Raw genomic sequence first — 18,095 nt, 5'->3', positions numbered from 1 at the left:
AGTTTTTGACACTAATGGTTGCCCACTTTTGGGCAAGTGGGGTTTGCTTTCAGGTTACCCGACGAGCAAGTGCATTCATTTTCTTTAACTATTCTAGACTATTTATGAAGAACATTGCTACCCTTTTCAACTAGCAGTTGCACTCATTCTGGTTTATCAAAGTGACTGTCGGCCACTTGGCACTTCTGGATGTATTATTAATATTATTTCTGTTAGTCACTCATACTGTACCAGTGATATTATCTCTCGTGGAAACAGTCACAGTAATGTGGAAATGACTTACCTGTATATAATATAATGGTATTCCAGTGGAAACAAGGCTCTATTAGTGAGTCGTGATTCACTAGAGCTGGGCCTGTCTGCCCATCTGACATCCTACCTGGTCTTTCAGTCTTTCTACTACTCTAGTAATCCTATACTACCTTTTTGGAGTGTTGACATTTTTTATTTATAGATATTTCTGAGCAAGTAAACCAATCTAGACACTGGTTTGGGCATGGCGGTATTGCCCTTTAGTCGCCCCTGCTCCCTGCGTCTCTCACTGTTAACTTTATACCAGTGTCATGGAAGAAATGCGAGTTCAGGCCTGGGTGACAGTCGCACAGCCATGTAGGAATGTCACCCCTCAGAGCCCCACACTGGGCCCCTGCAAAGCCCCCTGACTGCCTCCCAAATCCAGATAAACCCCTGTCCTGACTGAGAGAACGGATGGGTCTGGGGGGCAGGGCAACTGGAACTGGGGATAGGAACTTGAGCAGGACTGGGCATGGCTCAGGGACACTGGGGTTAGGCTTTGGCTGTGTTTCTGGACCAGGGGGCCAGAGATGGGAGAGAGTTTGGGGGGACAGCTGGGTTTGGGTTAGTTTGGGTTAGATGCAGGGGCGTATGGAGCTGGGGCACTGCTTCCGCCCACTGAGACACTAACACAGAGGCAGGACACATGGAGCCAGAACAAAAGGTTGTGGACAGGACAGTGGACCTCCCTGTGGTACATGACTGAGGAGGAGGCCGCCTGCAGGCCAAGGGCTAATGTATACGTCCGTCGTCGTATCACTGTCTCGAGAAGAGAACACCACATTTTCAATTCATCATGCTTTTCAGTTGAAAATCTGTATATATTAGGCGGAAGTGTGTGACACATGGGGGACGGCGCTGAATGCTCAGCGTATAGTAGTCCCTTTATTAGGGTGAGGGGATCCTTCTGGGGACTGAAAGGCTTGTGGTGTGTTTGGGTTCAGGCGCAATGTGCCAGCCCTCCACATGGCTCCCTTGACTGGCCTGGGTCGGGGGCCCTCGAGCCCTGCCAGAGAGAAGTGATCCTGGGAGCGAAACATGACCTCCTCTGCCTCACATCCATCATAAGGAATGTGAAACTCCTATCACCGTGCACGTAATTAATACCTGGTTCTGGTTTCTTCTTGTTTTTCAGGATTCTGTGGACTCTTCAGCAGTGGAAGCAGACTTTTTTTTTTTTTTTCACCGGGAATCCAGTCCCCTGACATCCTCCCACAGCCATGGAATCGGTATGTTCGTTCTCCTTGTCTTCCTGAAAATGACTCTCCACCTGACTGTCAAACAATGCTCTCTCAATGCCTTTGCCATAGCTACTGTTATGGAGCCCATTTTGATTAAAAACAAAACAAACACATTGTGGAAATTGTGGATAGTTTTTCAAAGCTAGCTGCTAAGTGTTTTTGACTAGATGGAATACATAGGATACATAGTAGGACAGGCCAGCCATGCACTTCTTCCAGACATACAAGGGGGGGGGGGGGGGGGGGGGGTGTGTGTGTGTGGGCACTGCTTGTACCAACAGGCAAGCTTAAAGAGCAACAGCATTGAGCTCTCTCCACTGGAATGCATGTATTAAGAGCAGAGCTTAGTGCATACCTAGGCTCTGCCTTCCTGTCCTTTTGTCAAAGGCTTTCTGTAATGTGTGTATGGTATGGCTTCATGGCTTGTGTATTAGCGAGACTGAAGAAAGTGGGTCACCGTCTCTGTTGTGCAGAACCAGCGGGTGGCCAGCAGCAGCGACCACCCCACGCACATCCTTCTCTCACACAAACACATACTGTACATAGTTAGGCCTCGACTTTGTCTTTGTATTTCACTTTTTGTCTGTTGTCGGGCTGAACTGAAGCACACTTCGAATCGTCATCTCTCTAAGGCTGGATCAGAGACACGGGGACAGAGAACGGCACCGTGACGCAGGCAGTCTTTCCATCATGTAACCGTGTTCCCAAACATCTGCATCACTGGCTCAGACACACTCCACCATGCACAGGAAGCTAGCTTTGCTCCCTGAGTTTCTCTCTCTCTCCTATCTTTCCCCTCTTTCTCTCCCTGTGTCTCTCTCCCTCCCCCATACACATAGTGAGCCAGAGGCAGTGAACCAATGGGAGCTGCTGCTGCTGTTTACCACTCTGAGCTGCCTATATCTGCTTACTGTCAGTGGAAACCAAGGAAACTGATCACAAAGCTTAGTATGCCACCGGGGGTGTAATGTGTGTAGTGTTTATGCCACCCCCCTTTCTCTCTCTCTCTCTCTCTCTCTCTCTCTCTCTCTCTCTCTCTCTCTCTCTCTCTCTCTCCTCTACTCATGTGATGTAAGTCACATGGTTTCCAGGCAGGCATCTCAGTAAATCAGAATCAGACTTTATTTTTAACCGCTCCAAATCCTCCACCTTGCCTGTGGTGAGCAGAGACAGACTGAAAGTTCCTGACTATCTCATTCCCTCCATATCTCTCTCTCTCTCTTTCTCTACCTCTACCTCTCTGTGTGTCTGTCTGTCTCTGTACCTGTACCTCTACCTCTCTGTCTGTCTGTCTCTCTTTCTCTACCTGTACCTCTATCGCTCTGTCTGTCTCTCTCTTTCTCTACCTGTACCTCTGTCTGTCTCTCTCTTTCTCTACCTGTACCTCTGTCTGTCTTTCTCTACCTGTACCTCTGTCTGTCTGTCTGTCTGTCTGTCTGTCTGTCTGTCTGTCTGTCTGTCTGTCTGTCTGTCTGTCTGTCTCTCTCTCTGTTTCTACCTGTACCTCTATCTCTCTGTCTGTCTGTCTGTCTCTCTATACCTGTACCTCTATCTCTCTGTGTGTCACTGTCTCTCTTGGGTGCCTCTACATCTCAGGAAGCGCCTTGCTGCAACCCTTGCTCCGCTCCCATTCTCAGTTTCTCAAGTCACCTCCCTCTTCCAAAGTTCAATGTTTCTATATTAGTACCCAAGTAAAATGTTTTGCTTTCCAAAGATAAATATAAAATGAATACTGTATAAAACAGTTGTCATATAGAATAGATCTGGCCACCAGCTTGGTGTAATAGAGATGATGGGTTGAGTTGAGATAGATTTACCTGTCACGTTGCTTTAGCTGTTCTGTTTTTAAAGGCCAGATTACCAAACCATGACACAAGAGATTATACAGTAAAAATATCTACAGTAAATAGTACTGTATATTATATATATACGCACTCATGCACACACACACACACACATGCACGCACCACACACACCACACACACACACACACACACACACACACACACACACACACACACCAACCAACCAACGGAAGACAGTTGACTGGCCCTTAAGTAGCCTACACGCTGCTATAATATTACTGTACATCATAATATAATGTTATATCAACAACGATGGTATGATTAAAAAAAGGTTAGGCCTATGTCTTTTTCAGAAATCACTGGACATGTGGAAAACATTAGTTAAACATGCAGAGTGACATTACTTTACCTGGGTTACATCATCTTCTGATACTTGAATGTTTTGAAATGAAATGATAATCCTGTACTGTCACCGTGTAGTGTTTTGTTTCATTAGTGCCAGCGTGACACAATAGGCTGCAAGCTTCTTGTTGTTGCGCTGCTGCTCGCTGAACACACGTGAACGGTAAAGATACCAAGGATTGGTCAGTAATGTCACTGTCACACAGGAAGTAACACAGACTCGAAGCCATTTATAAACCACATTTATAAGTGTGTGTGTGTGTGTGTGTGTGTGTGTGTGTGTGTGTGTGTGTGTGTGTGTGTGTCTGTGTGCGATGACGTACAGATGAAAGACCTTTGATTGCTATTGCTCTTTCCTACCTGCTTATTCCCAGCATACAGTATGTTGTTCATGCCCTCTCATACTGTATTCACATTTCTCTCTCTCTTTCTCCATGTGTATATTATATATCTTTAGGTCTGAGTGTCCGTCCCTCCCCGGACCCACTCTGAAGCAGGGCCCTGTTTCTCAGTGTGTGGTAGCTCTGTGAACAGGCTAGTGGGCCCTGCCAGTCATATTACATAACTCTCCCCTGCTGGCCCGGCCCGGCCCGGCTGGAGACAACTATAGGAGCTTTGTTCTCCCAACCTTCACTTCTTCCTCCCCTCTCCTCACCCGCTGCCCCCCTCCTCCCTCAGGCAGGCCACATACTAATGGCAGATAGAAGGAGTCTGTTTGCGGAGAACAGGCACGGCTCTGTGAAGCTGAGTAAGTCACCATTAGCAAGCAGGATGGCAGGCCGCTCACATCTTCAGCAGAGGAATGTGAAGTCTGCAAGCGGGGCTGCATGGACCCAGAGAGAGAGGAAGAGAGATAGGGCCGGCGCTTTGTTGTCCTGCCGGGTTAGCCCGACCTAGGCTCTCTGTCCTGCACACTGCAAGATCAGAGAGGGAGGTTGGCGTTCATTTAGCGGATTACTGTGCATGGCATTGACTTTCATCAGGGTTTGATAGGTGGCTTGTTCCCTAATTCTTCCACGCTCTTCAGCTGGTGTGCACTGCAGTATGATTTTGGCCACAAGCAGTTTCCCACCTGGCAGCGGGCCACAGTTAGCAGGCAAGGAGTGGGAGGCCAGCATCCCATGTGACAGTGGTTCAGACCAGTTAGCCTCCTGAGCTGGAGACGCAGCAGCATGTGGGCGTGAGATTGAAAAGGATAAATTGTCGAGCATGGATGGTAGGAGCTTCTATGCTGAACAGTTTTATACTGTTGTTGAGTCTCTGTCTGTTGCTCTTTCCCTCTGTCTCTCTCAGTATCACATTTGTGTGTGATAGAGAGACTCAAAGGACAGTTCTTTCTGACTTTCTGGAATTTTAGGATTACTGACTGTTGAGGGATGGCAGTGGTTTCACTGAATGGTGAAATTCAGAATAATATCTCCATGTTTGGAGGAAGACGAGCACACTGTGACTTTCCCTCCCATGTTATTTTTTCTGTGGGAATTTAATGTTTGTTTCCCAGGCTCTGTTCTCCATCGTATTCTCTTCCTAGCATCATGCTAATGCTAACATGCACACACATTCTGGTTCTGTCCCTGTGTGTTGTGTTCAAGCCACACGCCAAGTTCCCATCAGAGAGAGTGGCTGCTACACCAAAGTCTGTGTTTAGATGAAGAGGCTAATTTTAGAGTTGCTAGGCTCTGGTCCAGCATGGCGGAGGATAAGATAACATTGAACTAGACCTCCCTACACCACCGCCTGGTTTGTTTGTCCACCCAACACCGCCAACCTGCTCACTGCAGCCCCTATGAATTTTGAATGCGAGAACAAAATAACAAGTTTCATTCATGTTAGACTTGCTGGCACTCAGATCCCACCGATTGTCACACAAGCAAAGTAGGTAGGTAGTAGTCAGGCACACCTGTTTTTGCCGTTCATTTATTCTCAAAGTTGGGTCTGCACTCTGCATAGCAGCCAGGAGGTGGGCGTGTGTGTGCACGGCACGCGCACCTGTGTGTCAGTGTGACTGTGAAAGGAGGCGGAGCACTGCACAGCCACGGCACTCTGTGACAGGGAGTCGGGACGTTAAACACAGCAACACCTTACTTCTACTTACCAGAGAAACCCCGGTTTACTATGACCAAAACACCACAGTTTCCGGTTTTACCGGCTAATTCATTTTAACGTGGCCATGCGTTCGCATTATTTGAATTTATTTCATTTTGTTAATCAGAGACTGCTATTACAGTCTAATGCCACAAGATACCCTTTCGCTATTGTAATGTATCATCTGTTTGCCTGTCTTGTCCCTCCCTGCCTACCGTAGTGTATTGAGCCCCCATGCACAGGCAAACAGCTTTGTCCCTCTCTGCCTACCGTAGTGTATTGAGCCTCCAGGCACAGGCAAACGGCATCGTCTGCTCTGACAGTCTGACTCTGATCTATCATCTACTCGTAGATCTCAGTGATTTTATTTTAACCATTATATTAGTAGCTTATGATGTGACAGAAACGAGTCCATAAACAATGCGGGACGACTCGACGATGTGCTGTAAGCTTGTAGATCGGCTATTTTCTGCACGGGCTTCGCATTACGGCGACGTATAATTAATTATATATTGGAAGTGGAGGCGTGGCCGTACAGCGGTGTACAACTCACATTATTTCAGCATGATCCACTGAGTTTAGTTCATGCCTGACAGAGAGTGGACCAGTTGCTGATAGGAATATTTTGGCAATGCTGAGCTGCAACATATTTGTTCTGTTACTGTCCACAGCATAGCTCTGTTCCATAGCGATTCACAGCAATGATTTTCGCAACGTAGTGTAAACCACTGGCTGGGTTTCCATGGCAACAAGTGATTTTGTGACTTGATGTAAACCACACAGACACAGTTCACAGTGTGCGCGCGCGCGCGCACACACACACACACACACACACACACACACACACACACACACACAGAGAGTCACAGACCCGGCTAGCTTATTATTTAGCACTTGTGTGCCGCTTGGCTTCAGTGTTGCCTGTCATCATGGTGCACGTTCATTTTCTTCTCACTCCGCTCGACCAGAGAACGGGGAGGCGGGCGGGGGAGAGCACGGCAACACACAAACGAACGGATAAATCGGACGGATGGATCATGGAAACTAGCGATATTAATATACTATGTACTGCTTCCGTAAACAATAATCACGGCCACCCAACACTCATGTCAGGGGAAACGGTTTGGCTGGTTTAGCCGACGAAACCGTAAAGATTATATGAAACGGTATCAACCGTAAATACCGAAAAACCGCACAACCGTAACCTTTATATTTAATATTGTGAGCTTGTAGATCTGTTAAAGCTGTTACTTTGGGCTTGTTTATCAGTAAAGACAGACCGATTAATAGAACCAATTAATCGGTCTGATTGATTGATCGAACCGATGCCGATTAATCTAAAAACAAAAAGAATCATGAAAGCAAGTCCAAATAAGCAACTACACTTCAGAAATAATCCCAAACTAAAGCAACGGGCAACTATGGATACATCTAGTGGTGGAATTCACGTTCACATAAGAATACATAAGCACTGGATACACTATGAATGGCAACGTAACGGACAGAGTATGTTGCCTTGCGTTATCTCACACCAACGTAAGTGAAAACTGACTATGTCCAGGCCTGTAGTCTGTGTGTTGTGTGCAGGAGCAACTTATTACACCTTTTAAGACCCAACGTCTCCCAATCTGATGATCTTGCCTAGCCTGTAGCCAGTTTGGTGTGTAGTCCCCATCGCTTTAAAATGTGCTCACACCGTTGTTTTCCACTGGTGGATTGCTCAGTGCACGATCGCTTCGAACTGCATTTCAGTTCAATGACAATTACTAATTAGAAAGATCTGTAATAACCAATTTATTTGCAAGGAAACATTTAAACTACCTACCTGTTCAGTCTTCATTTGACATCATAATAAAATGTAACAAGCCTGACAGTAGTTTCTGACTTTGTCTCGCAGGGGTTGTTATGAAACGGCTTGTTGTAGTAACTTCCCCTGTACAATGCAGCTTTACATTCTCTGTATTGCATCATGATGTAAGTACACAGTATGCCTAGCCAGAACCACATTTGCTGGACGTTTTTGAGGTTTTAGACGTAATTTGCAAAAAAATGCTGCATCCTTCATGAACCATGATTGTGCTGAGAGAGACACTCTCCCTACCTATTATATAGGTAGAGAAATCGGAAAGTCCATTGGATCATGATTGGATGGAACACGCACAATCAGACTGGGGGGTCAAGGCCTGTCTGGAAGGGCAGTAGAGCTAGTTAGAATTGCTAAACCTTACCATCTGCCCAGGGCTTCTGGTTGAATTGGTGGTGTTGAGTTTCTATAGGCCTCTCTGCTGTAATCTCCAGCTCTATCAGAGGGCTCCACTGGTAGATTTTCTTTCCTTTTTTTTTACGAAGCCAGTCAAAGCCATGCAGCGGGCTATTAAAGGTTGAATGAGCATAGAAGTAGAGAGCAGCTAAGATCCCTACTCTCCAGTTTCCAGCCATAATGGCAGCGATAATGGCTCCTTTTTCTGATTTGTTTATGTCAGACTGGCATCTGATTTCAGGAAACTCAGCACTGAATGGGGAGTAGATGTGTTGTTTCCTTTTTTTCCCCCCCTCTTCCAGTAATCTGAATTCCATCCATCTCAATGCGCGGACGCATGCATCCACCCACACGCGCACCCACTTGGATGTTACATGTATGCACACACATACGTGCATGGGAACATGCACACACAAGCATAGAGCCCGGTGGCACAGCCCTCCCTGTCTGGCTCCAGTCTCCTGTCCCTCTTGTAGCCACAGAGCAGTGACCTTGGTTTCAAGTAGCTGTGCTCTGTTAGTAAGCCAACACCTCTCCTGGGATGGGCTGACCTTGTTCTCTGACACACTGTAAGTCTGCCCATCACACGCACATACTCATGCACGTGAACACACACACACACACACACACACACACACACACACACACACACACCTCTACAGTGGTGGTGTCCACCGTCATACTTCAATACGAGTATCAGAATTTGAGGTTAGAGCGGGTGGGGCCATGCTGCTACATTGCTGTGTGTTTGCTAGCAGCTAGTGTTGTCACGACACAATAACACGTTTTTGTGTCAATACCAACACCAAGTCATGAATGTTGGTTCTCAACCTCAATACCTTTCCTACAAACAGGAGAAATACTGCCAAATGCCATTATGGTGCTTTGTTTCTTGCGCAAGCAGAGCGTACAAGTACTAGTTTCGCCCGGGACTCGTATGCACCGTCCCAGCCGTCCCGCCACTTTTGATGCGTATGCACCGTCCCAGCAAATTGTGCCTGATACGGCAGTGGTGCCAGATTACATGATGTATAACTAGCTCTCAATGATGACGTAAAAATTATGTGGATTAAAGGACCCAATGCCAGAGTGTAATTGGTTTTCGATGTTGACGTAATGACGATATGTTTTAGTGTTGGGAGGATTAAAGGTAATGCTCCTATGTATACATGTATGTAATCTGGCACCACTGCCGTATCAGGCACAATTTGCTGGGACGATGCATACGCATCAAAAGTGGCGGGACGGCTGGGACGGTGCGTACGGAGCAAAGTAACCACAGTATACTGCTAATCAAGTGTAATTGGTTTTCGATGGTGACGTGATGACGATATGTTTTAGTGTTGGGATGTTGAGATTTAAATGAAGACCAATATAGTGAGAAAGGTGGAAGTATAAAGACCTTCATGTCAAGATTAGGCTTTAAACAATTAATCACAAATCCAACTACAGATTACGGAAGTATTTTAGTACGTATGTATATTTTAACAAATGTGAAAGTATTATTACAGAAATTGAAGTTAGAGACACCTATTACTCTGATCATGATTTAGTATTAATATCACTATAGTCCGAGATTAAATACATTTAAAACAATTGACAATTTACAATAAATAATAAAATAATTATACTGTATACGTGATAACATATTTTAATTCCGTTTATATACCTTTTTTTCCATCACATATCAATGATTTATTTTTCTTTGAGAAACTAAAAAGGGATCCAGAATATTTCTAAATCGATAAAACTATTTCTTTTATAGATAGAACTTGTACCATACTTAATAATACTACTTTTTTTTTACATGCATTAAGTAGGTAGGTAGCAAATAGTTAAACCTAATAATTCAACATTTCAAACGTTCCTTCACAGAGATACTGAGATTTGACAGTTTGTAGCGGTCAGAAGTACTTGCGTGCTCTGCTTGCACACTAGTTGGCCATTTATGGCCTACTAGTGTGCAACAAGCAAGTATGCACTCGACAGAGTCAGTCAGTCAAATCACAACCTTTTACAACATTGTATGGGGTAACTAGCAGCATAACTGACTTGAATGCCATTATTGGCAAGAAATGTGACTGTCAGTGGCACTGGCAGTGCACATGTCACTGGTTCTGATTGCTCGCTTTCAGAACCAGTGACATGTGTTTTTTTTCCAGCAAATCTTTTAGCTACATAGTTCACTATGTACAAGACAACCCTGACAGTAAACTGGCCATGGCCTTGCGTTGCTTAAATAATGTAGTTATAGCTCACCAATAGCTTCAAAAGAAGCTGGTGTGATAGACTGAAAAAATAAAAGGTCACACGTCTATGCTATCAACTATACATTGCAGTTACAGTTACAGTCAGTGCAATGTCTATAACGAAAGTGAAAGTCATTATACCTACCTTATTTGACAACAGTGGCAAATGGCAAAAATAGCCAATCCACAAGCTCACATCACAGTCACAACATGTTGCACATGGCAAGTGGGATGTGCTGTGAACTTACTCATCGACTAATCTAATATATGGCAACCTTCCCCGTGTTTCTTCACTAGTCCGATCCAGAAGAACACAGTTTGCTGGCCACTGCTACAGGGCTGACAATGATGTTATATCTTCCCTTCTTCTCTGGAGTCCTGCCTCAAAGCAGACCAGAGGTAGAAAATTGTCCTTCCCTGATGTCATCGCTAGGGACACATGCATCAGTAAGCAGACTGGGGATGGCAATGAAGGACCGGGAGGTCTGGCGTGGCATTGTGAGGTCCATGCCATGGTCTTGACCGTGGTCAAAAAATGATGATGAGATCTGTTGAAAAGTTCACCTATAATGACATGGGGACACCAGGGTGAAATTGGTTAAGAGAAAGTGAAACTTACTTAGGCTATTGTAGAGGGAGTGTGGAGCAATTTATGGAATTGCATTTTACGAAAATCAACACCGCTTCCTACTCCCACATTATGCCAATATGGAATATTGCCAGTTGATTTATGGCTTTCTGGTGCAAGTGGGAAAGGGGCTTATAAACATTGTATGCATGCACCGCGATATTGCTGCATTTACTGGCTCACCTTTTTCATTCACTTTTAATCCAAAGCATTGCCATATTTCACTTTGTGCCCCCTCTCTATTCAACAAGTTGTGGTCTTGTGGGCACCGCTGCCATCTCACATATCTCAAAACACAATTCTCTGGACAAAGCCCCGCTCTGTACCAATGCCGTGTCACATGTAACTCTGTCATGCTTGTTTCCTGGTACGTCATTAGCACAACATCACTGCTGTGATGCGGTGACGACGTTGACATGATACCTATTAACCAGCTTGGCGTCAGCTTGGCGTCAAAGAGGGCGAGCCGTCTACAACAGTGGTTCTCAAACCCTTTAACTTCAATGACCCCCAGTTTGGCATTCAGATTAGACAATGGACCTCATAACTCTGTCAGTGTATGACAGCGATCCCTCCATATTTGATTACACAAGATGTCATCAATATGATGTTGGAGATTCACAGGGAAGCCAGGCTGTTAATAGACCTGTGTTGTTTAAAAACATTTCTTGAAAGGCTCATATACCATTTTCAAAACCCTGCTAGAAGGTACTTTTTATGGTGTGGTTCCTAGGCCACATTGTTGTTGGTAGACCAGTTCAGTACCGCTTTACTGTGCAGCAATATAAGCCTCTAGCCAGCATCCGATGCTGTCTAATTCCCTTTCATTACACGCCATTGTTGGTTCTGGGTTATGGGGGTTATATTATTTACTTGGGCAGTGTCGTGTGCAGTCCAGGGTTTGTATGTTGGAGCAGGTTGATGGGGATACATTGTGTAATTCATATACAAAGGCAGAACAGGTCGAGGCAGATGGCCGGCTTGGCCGCCCAGCCTAGAGCCTGGGTATATGTCTGACGTTTCTTCCGGTTAAGGGGGAGTTTTTCGTTGCCACTGGCACAAAGAATGCTTGCAATGTCAGGACTCTGCTCTATATGTAAAGTGTCTTGAGACAACTTGTGATTTATTTTAAACTATAATATTTAACTGAATTGAACAGCAGTGAGGGTTCAGCACGTTTGTTTCTCCTCTAACCACTGTAACCAGGTGTGCCTTCATGAGACCACAACAACATGCTCTTTATGAGGGCGTGTGCAGATGCATGTGTCTTCCCCCCTGTTCCTGACTTTGATTGTCTGCAGCTGTCCGGCTGCACACTGTGGATGAGTCCAGGCTTGTATGGCTGCTTAACTTTAGGTAGCTGTTGTATGTTTTTCTTCCTCTCTCCCCTTTATTCTTTCTTCACATTTATTTTCTATGCATAAGCTCAGCTCCGTTGGTTATAGCCTAGCCTTCTCAGATTGCCTTTTGTAGAGTTTCTATTTCCACGTATGGATTGAATATAGGATTAGACCGGTATTAGAGCAGGGCCTGCCTTGCTTTTTAGTTTGTTAGTCGCTCTCTTTTGGTCAGCGTTACAATCATTTCCTGATGCATAATTAGGGGTGCAGCGGTTCACTTATCCCACGGTTCTGTTCGTACCTCGGTATGGGGGCCACAGTTTCGGTACATAAAAAATTAAAATTAAATAGCAATAATTTTTTTGTATTATTATAATTGTATTTTTCCCTTATCCAGACATGCAGTATTTTCTGCCTTTTCATTATTTTCAAGGGGGGAAAATCTTAGTGCCATATACTGTGCCTTTCAATATTATAATCAAGGGTTTTTAACCTTTTAACTCGTTTTCTAATAAAATAGTTTTTACTTCTGTTCTGTAAAGCGACTTTGGGTACCTTGAAAAGCACTCTATAAATCGTATATATTATTATTATTATTATTAAGGGAAGAACATCACCCTATCACACACGTGCAGCGGCAGGGAAGGGAGAGGGAGAGGGAGGGCCGTGTGCGCACTGCTGCGCAGAGAAAAATGTAAACACAAGTTTAGTTTACAATTATAGATCCACATTTAATCTCTGCATAAGTATTTAAGGATATGCTTATAATGCTTACAAGAAGAGTTCCTATATACAGCCAATCAGCCATGGATTATTTTGTTTTCTGACGGAAAATACTTTTAATGAGCACAACAACGTCAGGTAGGCTATTCAATATGATCATGTATTAGCTTGTGGATCAACTGCTTCCAAACAACACCAGGTGGATTCACTCGCGGGTCGAAGGAAACTCTGCAGTGATGCTTTTCTTCTTTCCTTTTTTTCTCTAAACCGAAAGAATTGCGGTCCGTAAATGCGTATTGAACAGTGCAACGCGTACCGAACGGTTGGGTTTTAAACCGTAAAGCGCTGCACCCCTAGTACTACTCTGATGAAGATATTTTGGAGAAGCATAGTCATGCTCACGTAATTGTCCCTATTTGAACAAAAGGCTCACATCTGGACCAAAGATGGGCATCTGTGATCTGTATTTGTTGGACAGGGATTCTGTACAATACCTGAATACCTTTTGTTGTCCATATGGGAACCTTTTCACTTTGATAAAAAACATCATAGCCCCTTGCTGTGTGTGTGTGTGTGTGTGTGTGTGTGTGTGTGTGTGTGTGTGTGTGTGTGTGTGTGTGTGTGTGTGTGTGTGTGTGTGTGTGTGTGTGTGTGTGTGTGTGTGTGTGTGTGTGTGTGTGTGTGTGTGTGTGTGTGTGTGTGTGTGTGTGTGTGTGTGTGTGTGTGTGTGTGTGTGTGTGTGTGTGTGTGTGTGTGTGTGTGTGTGTGTGTCAGTTGTCCATGCTTTGTGTATGCAGACTGGGTATAAGAACTGGGCAAGGAGCCAGCCAACAGGACAGACAAGGAAGCAGATGGGCCTGCTCGGACTTAACCCTTCCCACGCCACTCCATCCTCCAGCCCAACCCCCCACCCAGCCAGCAGGCACGTCTGGGCAGAGGGGTGGTGGGGGAGACATAGGAAGACCTCTAGTGCTTTCCTCTCTCCCTTTGACACCCAGTATGAGTGTGTGCTGACCTGTGGTCAGGCAGACATGTGTCTGTTACCTCCATGCCTCCTTTCCTCCTTTTCTATCGTCTACTTTGTCTCTTCCCACTGTGCTTTCTTTAAACTGAACCAGAGCTGTGCTCTTCACTGCAGTGCAAAGTCCCTGTGATATTGTGCTTTTTTTCCTGGGATGTAGAGACACCACACCCTGTGAGATCCCCTGGCTGTCTGCCAATTGTCTCCAGCCACACACACGCACACGCTCGCTCTCTGTCTCTCTCTTCCTGTCCTGGAGAGCGAAGTCTGTGTCTCGCTGGTAAACAGGCCATATGCTACAGTAGTTGCACAGCACACATCCTATCACTATCAGTACGCTATCACTATCGGTACAGTGACTTAATGACTTTTCCAAACGTCTGAGTTCACCAGCGGGCAGGTAGCATGTTTGAAGAACACGGGGTATCTGAGAAATGCAGATTAGGTCCACAAACGCAGGATCCTGGCTGGGGAAATTGCTGATCAATGGTTGCTGAGTAAAGTTTCTGAAAGACACTGCGCATGCACACACACACACACACACACACACACACACACACACACACACGCGCGTTCTCCCTGCTGACTAACGGACTGTAAATAGAAACCCCTGTGGGGGATCAATACCAGTTCGGACGATTGATGAGGCGAAAGCGGCGCTCGAGCTTAAGGACCTCCTGTCATCCCAGGGCCAATAAAAATACGATAGGGGAGGATGTAAATTCATTTTGTGACAAGATTTTGTGTGCGGAATGCTAATATTTGAATGAACTGCGCTGAAAATGAAATTGACTGTTTGTTTGTGTAGCACAGTTCTTCATGACAACATTCAAACACTTACATTATGCTACAGTAGACATGATTTAGTAACAGTCAGTCAGTAATCTCACCTTAACCAAGTAAGGAGGACTGGAACGCATCTGTGTCACCATAGCTTTAAACCACTTTAAAGGACCATTTCACCACTTTTCAACCTATCTTCATATAATAGGTCCTCACTAATAATCATGATAAAATGGCACGATTTCTTTCTACTCAGTCTAGGAAGGCTGTGGGCAGTTTAGAAACCGTCCTCCAGTGAGTGACATCATCATTAGGCAGGGGTTTTTTTTAAACAAGATTTTCTTGCAAAGATGTTTAGATTTTCATTATCCTGAGAACGATGGCTTCCATTTTCGCATTGCAACTTCTCAGGACTAGAAAGCCTGCAGTTTCTATTAGCTTGTATTCCCCATCGATGATGTCACTGGAGGACGGTTTCTGAACTGCCCACAGCCCTCCTGAGACACAGACAGAGTTGAAAAAAGCGAAAAGTGGTGAAGTGGTCCATTATTTTAAACATTAGCTATTGAAAAATAGCACATCTACAAGTTCATAGCGTGTCACGAGTGCCATGCTATGAGCTTGTAGATCTGCTAGCAATTCTTTTTTATTATTATTATATTGTCGGCGGCCAATTTCTGTACATATAATTTCTGGAGTCCTTGACATGACAGTTGTTGATAGTTGATAGTTTGAGAACCACTGATATAGAAACAGGTTTTTCAGAAAGACATTTGTTCAGAAGACATTTGTTAGTAGAATCGGGGCGGCTGTGGCTCAGGAGGTAGAGCAGGTCGTCCAATGATCCGTGGGTCGGCGGTTCGAATCCCAGCTCCTCCTGTCTACATGTCGAAGTGTCCTTGGGCAAGATACTGAACCCCACCTTGCCTCCAGTGGTTGCCACCATTGGTGTGTGAATATGGGAAGTGAGGACGATGTGTCATGGTCAACGGTGTTGACTGTTTGTCGCTTCACCTCCCAATGTATGTATGAATGGACCATTGTAAAGCACGTTGAGTAAGCATCTTTATATTGTGAAGATGGAAGGCTGGCACATGGGTGAGCCAATGGGAGAGATACTTCTGTAAAGTAACGGGGCAGAGAAGAATAAGATCATCAGCATACTCATACATGCTGCTCTCTTTATTCTTCTCTTGTGGCTCTTTGTGATTGTTTTGTAGGTTTTATGCTCGTTGAACATCAAAGTTGCATTTTTAACTCTGTTTGGGTCCCTTCTGGTGGTGATTGCGGTGGGTTTTTGGGCTGCCCAAGTTGCTGTTGACAAGACCGTGTCGAAAGCCAAAACGTTAGTTTATATTATAGCGGTCCCCAAAACGTTTTGGCCATACACCCCCTGTTACCTCCTGACCTAGCTGATGCACCACCCAATGCTCAGTAGTTTTCGCAGAAAATTATATTTATTTAAAAATATGATATCACGTTATGTCACTGCACCGAGAGACACGCAGCTGCTTTATACTCCACAGCTGCTCTATACACCTCCTTACAGCAGTTTTTACAGCAAGGGGTGCACGCATCACAGTTTGGGAACCCCTAGTTACTACCGTCACTCATAAAGCCTTGACTGGGAGCTTTTGCAGAGTCACACTGTGCGGACTTCAATTAAAGAAATGATCCAAGGCGCTTTACATAGATTGTGCATTACATTCACCCATTCACACACACATTCATACACCATTGCGGAGGAAACCATGCAAGGCACCAACATGCACATCAGGAGCAATTAGGGGTTTTGCTCAAGGACACTTTGACGCTAACTCTGGGGAAGCCCAGGATCGAACTGGGAAACTTGTGGTTCCCATCGGCCACTCTACCGGCCACTACCCCTGAGCAACTGCCGCCCCTGTATCAACAGTGGAATTTATCTTCCTTAAATCCACTGTTGGTCCTGCACCTGCTATCCAGCGGATGTGCCAGTTTTATTTTGTGTCAGTCTGTTAGCAGTTGACCGTTAAACCACACCTTATTCACCAGGCCATCCACAGTGTTCTTTCTGAATTTCCTTGAAGTCATCCTCTTGAAGCAATCATGTCAAGTCCGTTTTTTTCTGAAGGTTTTCCCAACACCAGTCAGCGATGCATGCTGTATAACAAGGAGACAGCTGATGGCATAGAAATCTTTTTTATTTATTTTAGATTTATTTGATATCATAGAATCTTAGATATTCTGGCTCCACACAGAGGCATTTCAAAGGGCATGGGGTTTGTTGTTCATATACCGTTGGCTTGCATAGTGTTGTTGCTCTGGGTGGGACACTGTTTTGATACTGAGTGTGTGCATGTCTTTGTCCTGTGCAGGCTATTTGTATAGGGTGTATGTATAGCTGTCCTATACTCTTCGTATACGTCATTAGTACAAGTACAACATCAACTATGTTTACTACAGCACCGCTCTTATACTCAGTACCTGTAACTGAACTGCTGTGCTGCCTCTGGTTAGTGGTTCCACAATCCTCCCATAGGATCAATAATGGTCTATCCTACAGAATAGAAGATAGAATTTCACTAGCACCAAAGATGTTGTCATTTAGGTGTTGATTTCAGCTTGTGATTTTGAACGAATTTACCCCTTAGTGAATTAGAACTGTACAAAGGCAGACTTCATAACCATGGTATATGGTTATAATTGAAGACAAAACTATATATTGAGCTTGTAGATCTTTGAGCAGGGTTTAAACGTGTAGGGAAACGGAAATGCTGGGCATTTTATTTTGAAGTTTCAGACGGTTTCAACTTGAAACACTGGCTCTAAAGTTTCTGAACCAATCAGAGCGTTGCATCCCTTCAGGCGATGGGACGGTAGCTAGGGACGGTAGCTATGCTATACGCAGGACGCATGGAGTGTGTTTGTCAGATAGTCGGACAGCTGTACCAGTTTACTGTTATGTGGCTTATTTCTACCCTATAATGTTTTCAGATGCATATGATGATGAAACGGAGTAATACACTGTCTGGATGTTATCAGTAGCAGCTGTGTTGGACGGACGCGCAGATATGGGGAATCAAACGCGTGAGCTTAAAATGTATTGGCTTTTTTCGATGTGGGCCTCGACACGTCATCACACAGGAAGTAATTAAAATTCAATTTTATGGACTTTTGATATAAAAATAAACAAATGAAAAAAAAAAGAAAATGTCCCCTTTTTTTTGGCATCCATTGTTAGGTATGCTCATATGATGACCACGGATGTGGTCTAAGTGTGAA

General features: G+C 44.7%; 1 protein-coding gene across 4 annotated transcripts in view; it reads left to right on the top strand.

Moving 5' to 3' along the window:
- Positions 1-18,095, top strand: part of ankrd11 (ankyrin repeat domain 11) — a 164,945-nt gene that overhangs the window by 52,756 nt on the left and 94,094 nt on the right. For all 4 annotated transcript variants that reach the window (XM_080764527.1, XM_080764525.1, XM_080764526.1 and 1 more), the window contains exon 2: positions 1,430-1,523. The gene's annotated coding sequence lies outside the window, so the exon portion shown is untranslated. The remainder of the gene's footprint in view (positions 1-1,429; positions 1,524-18,095) is intronic.

This window comes from Protomyctophum bolini (genome assembly GCF_963924005.1).
Source record: "Protomyctophum bolini genome assembly, chromosome: 1".
Classification (NCBI taxonomy): Eukaryota; Metazoa; Chordata; class Actinopteri; order Myctophiformes; family Myctophidae; genus Protomyctophum; species Protomyctophum bolini.
This window is presented reverse-complemented; position numbering and strand designations above follow the sequence as displayed.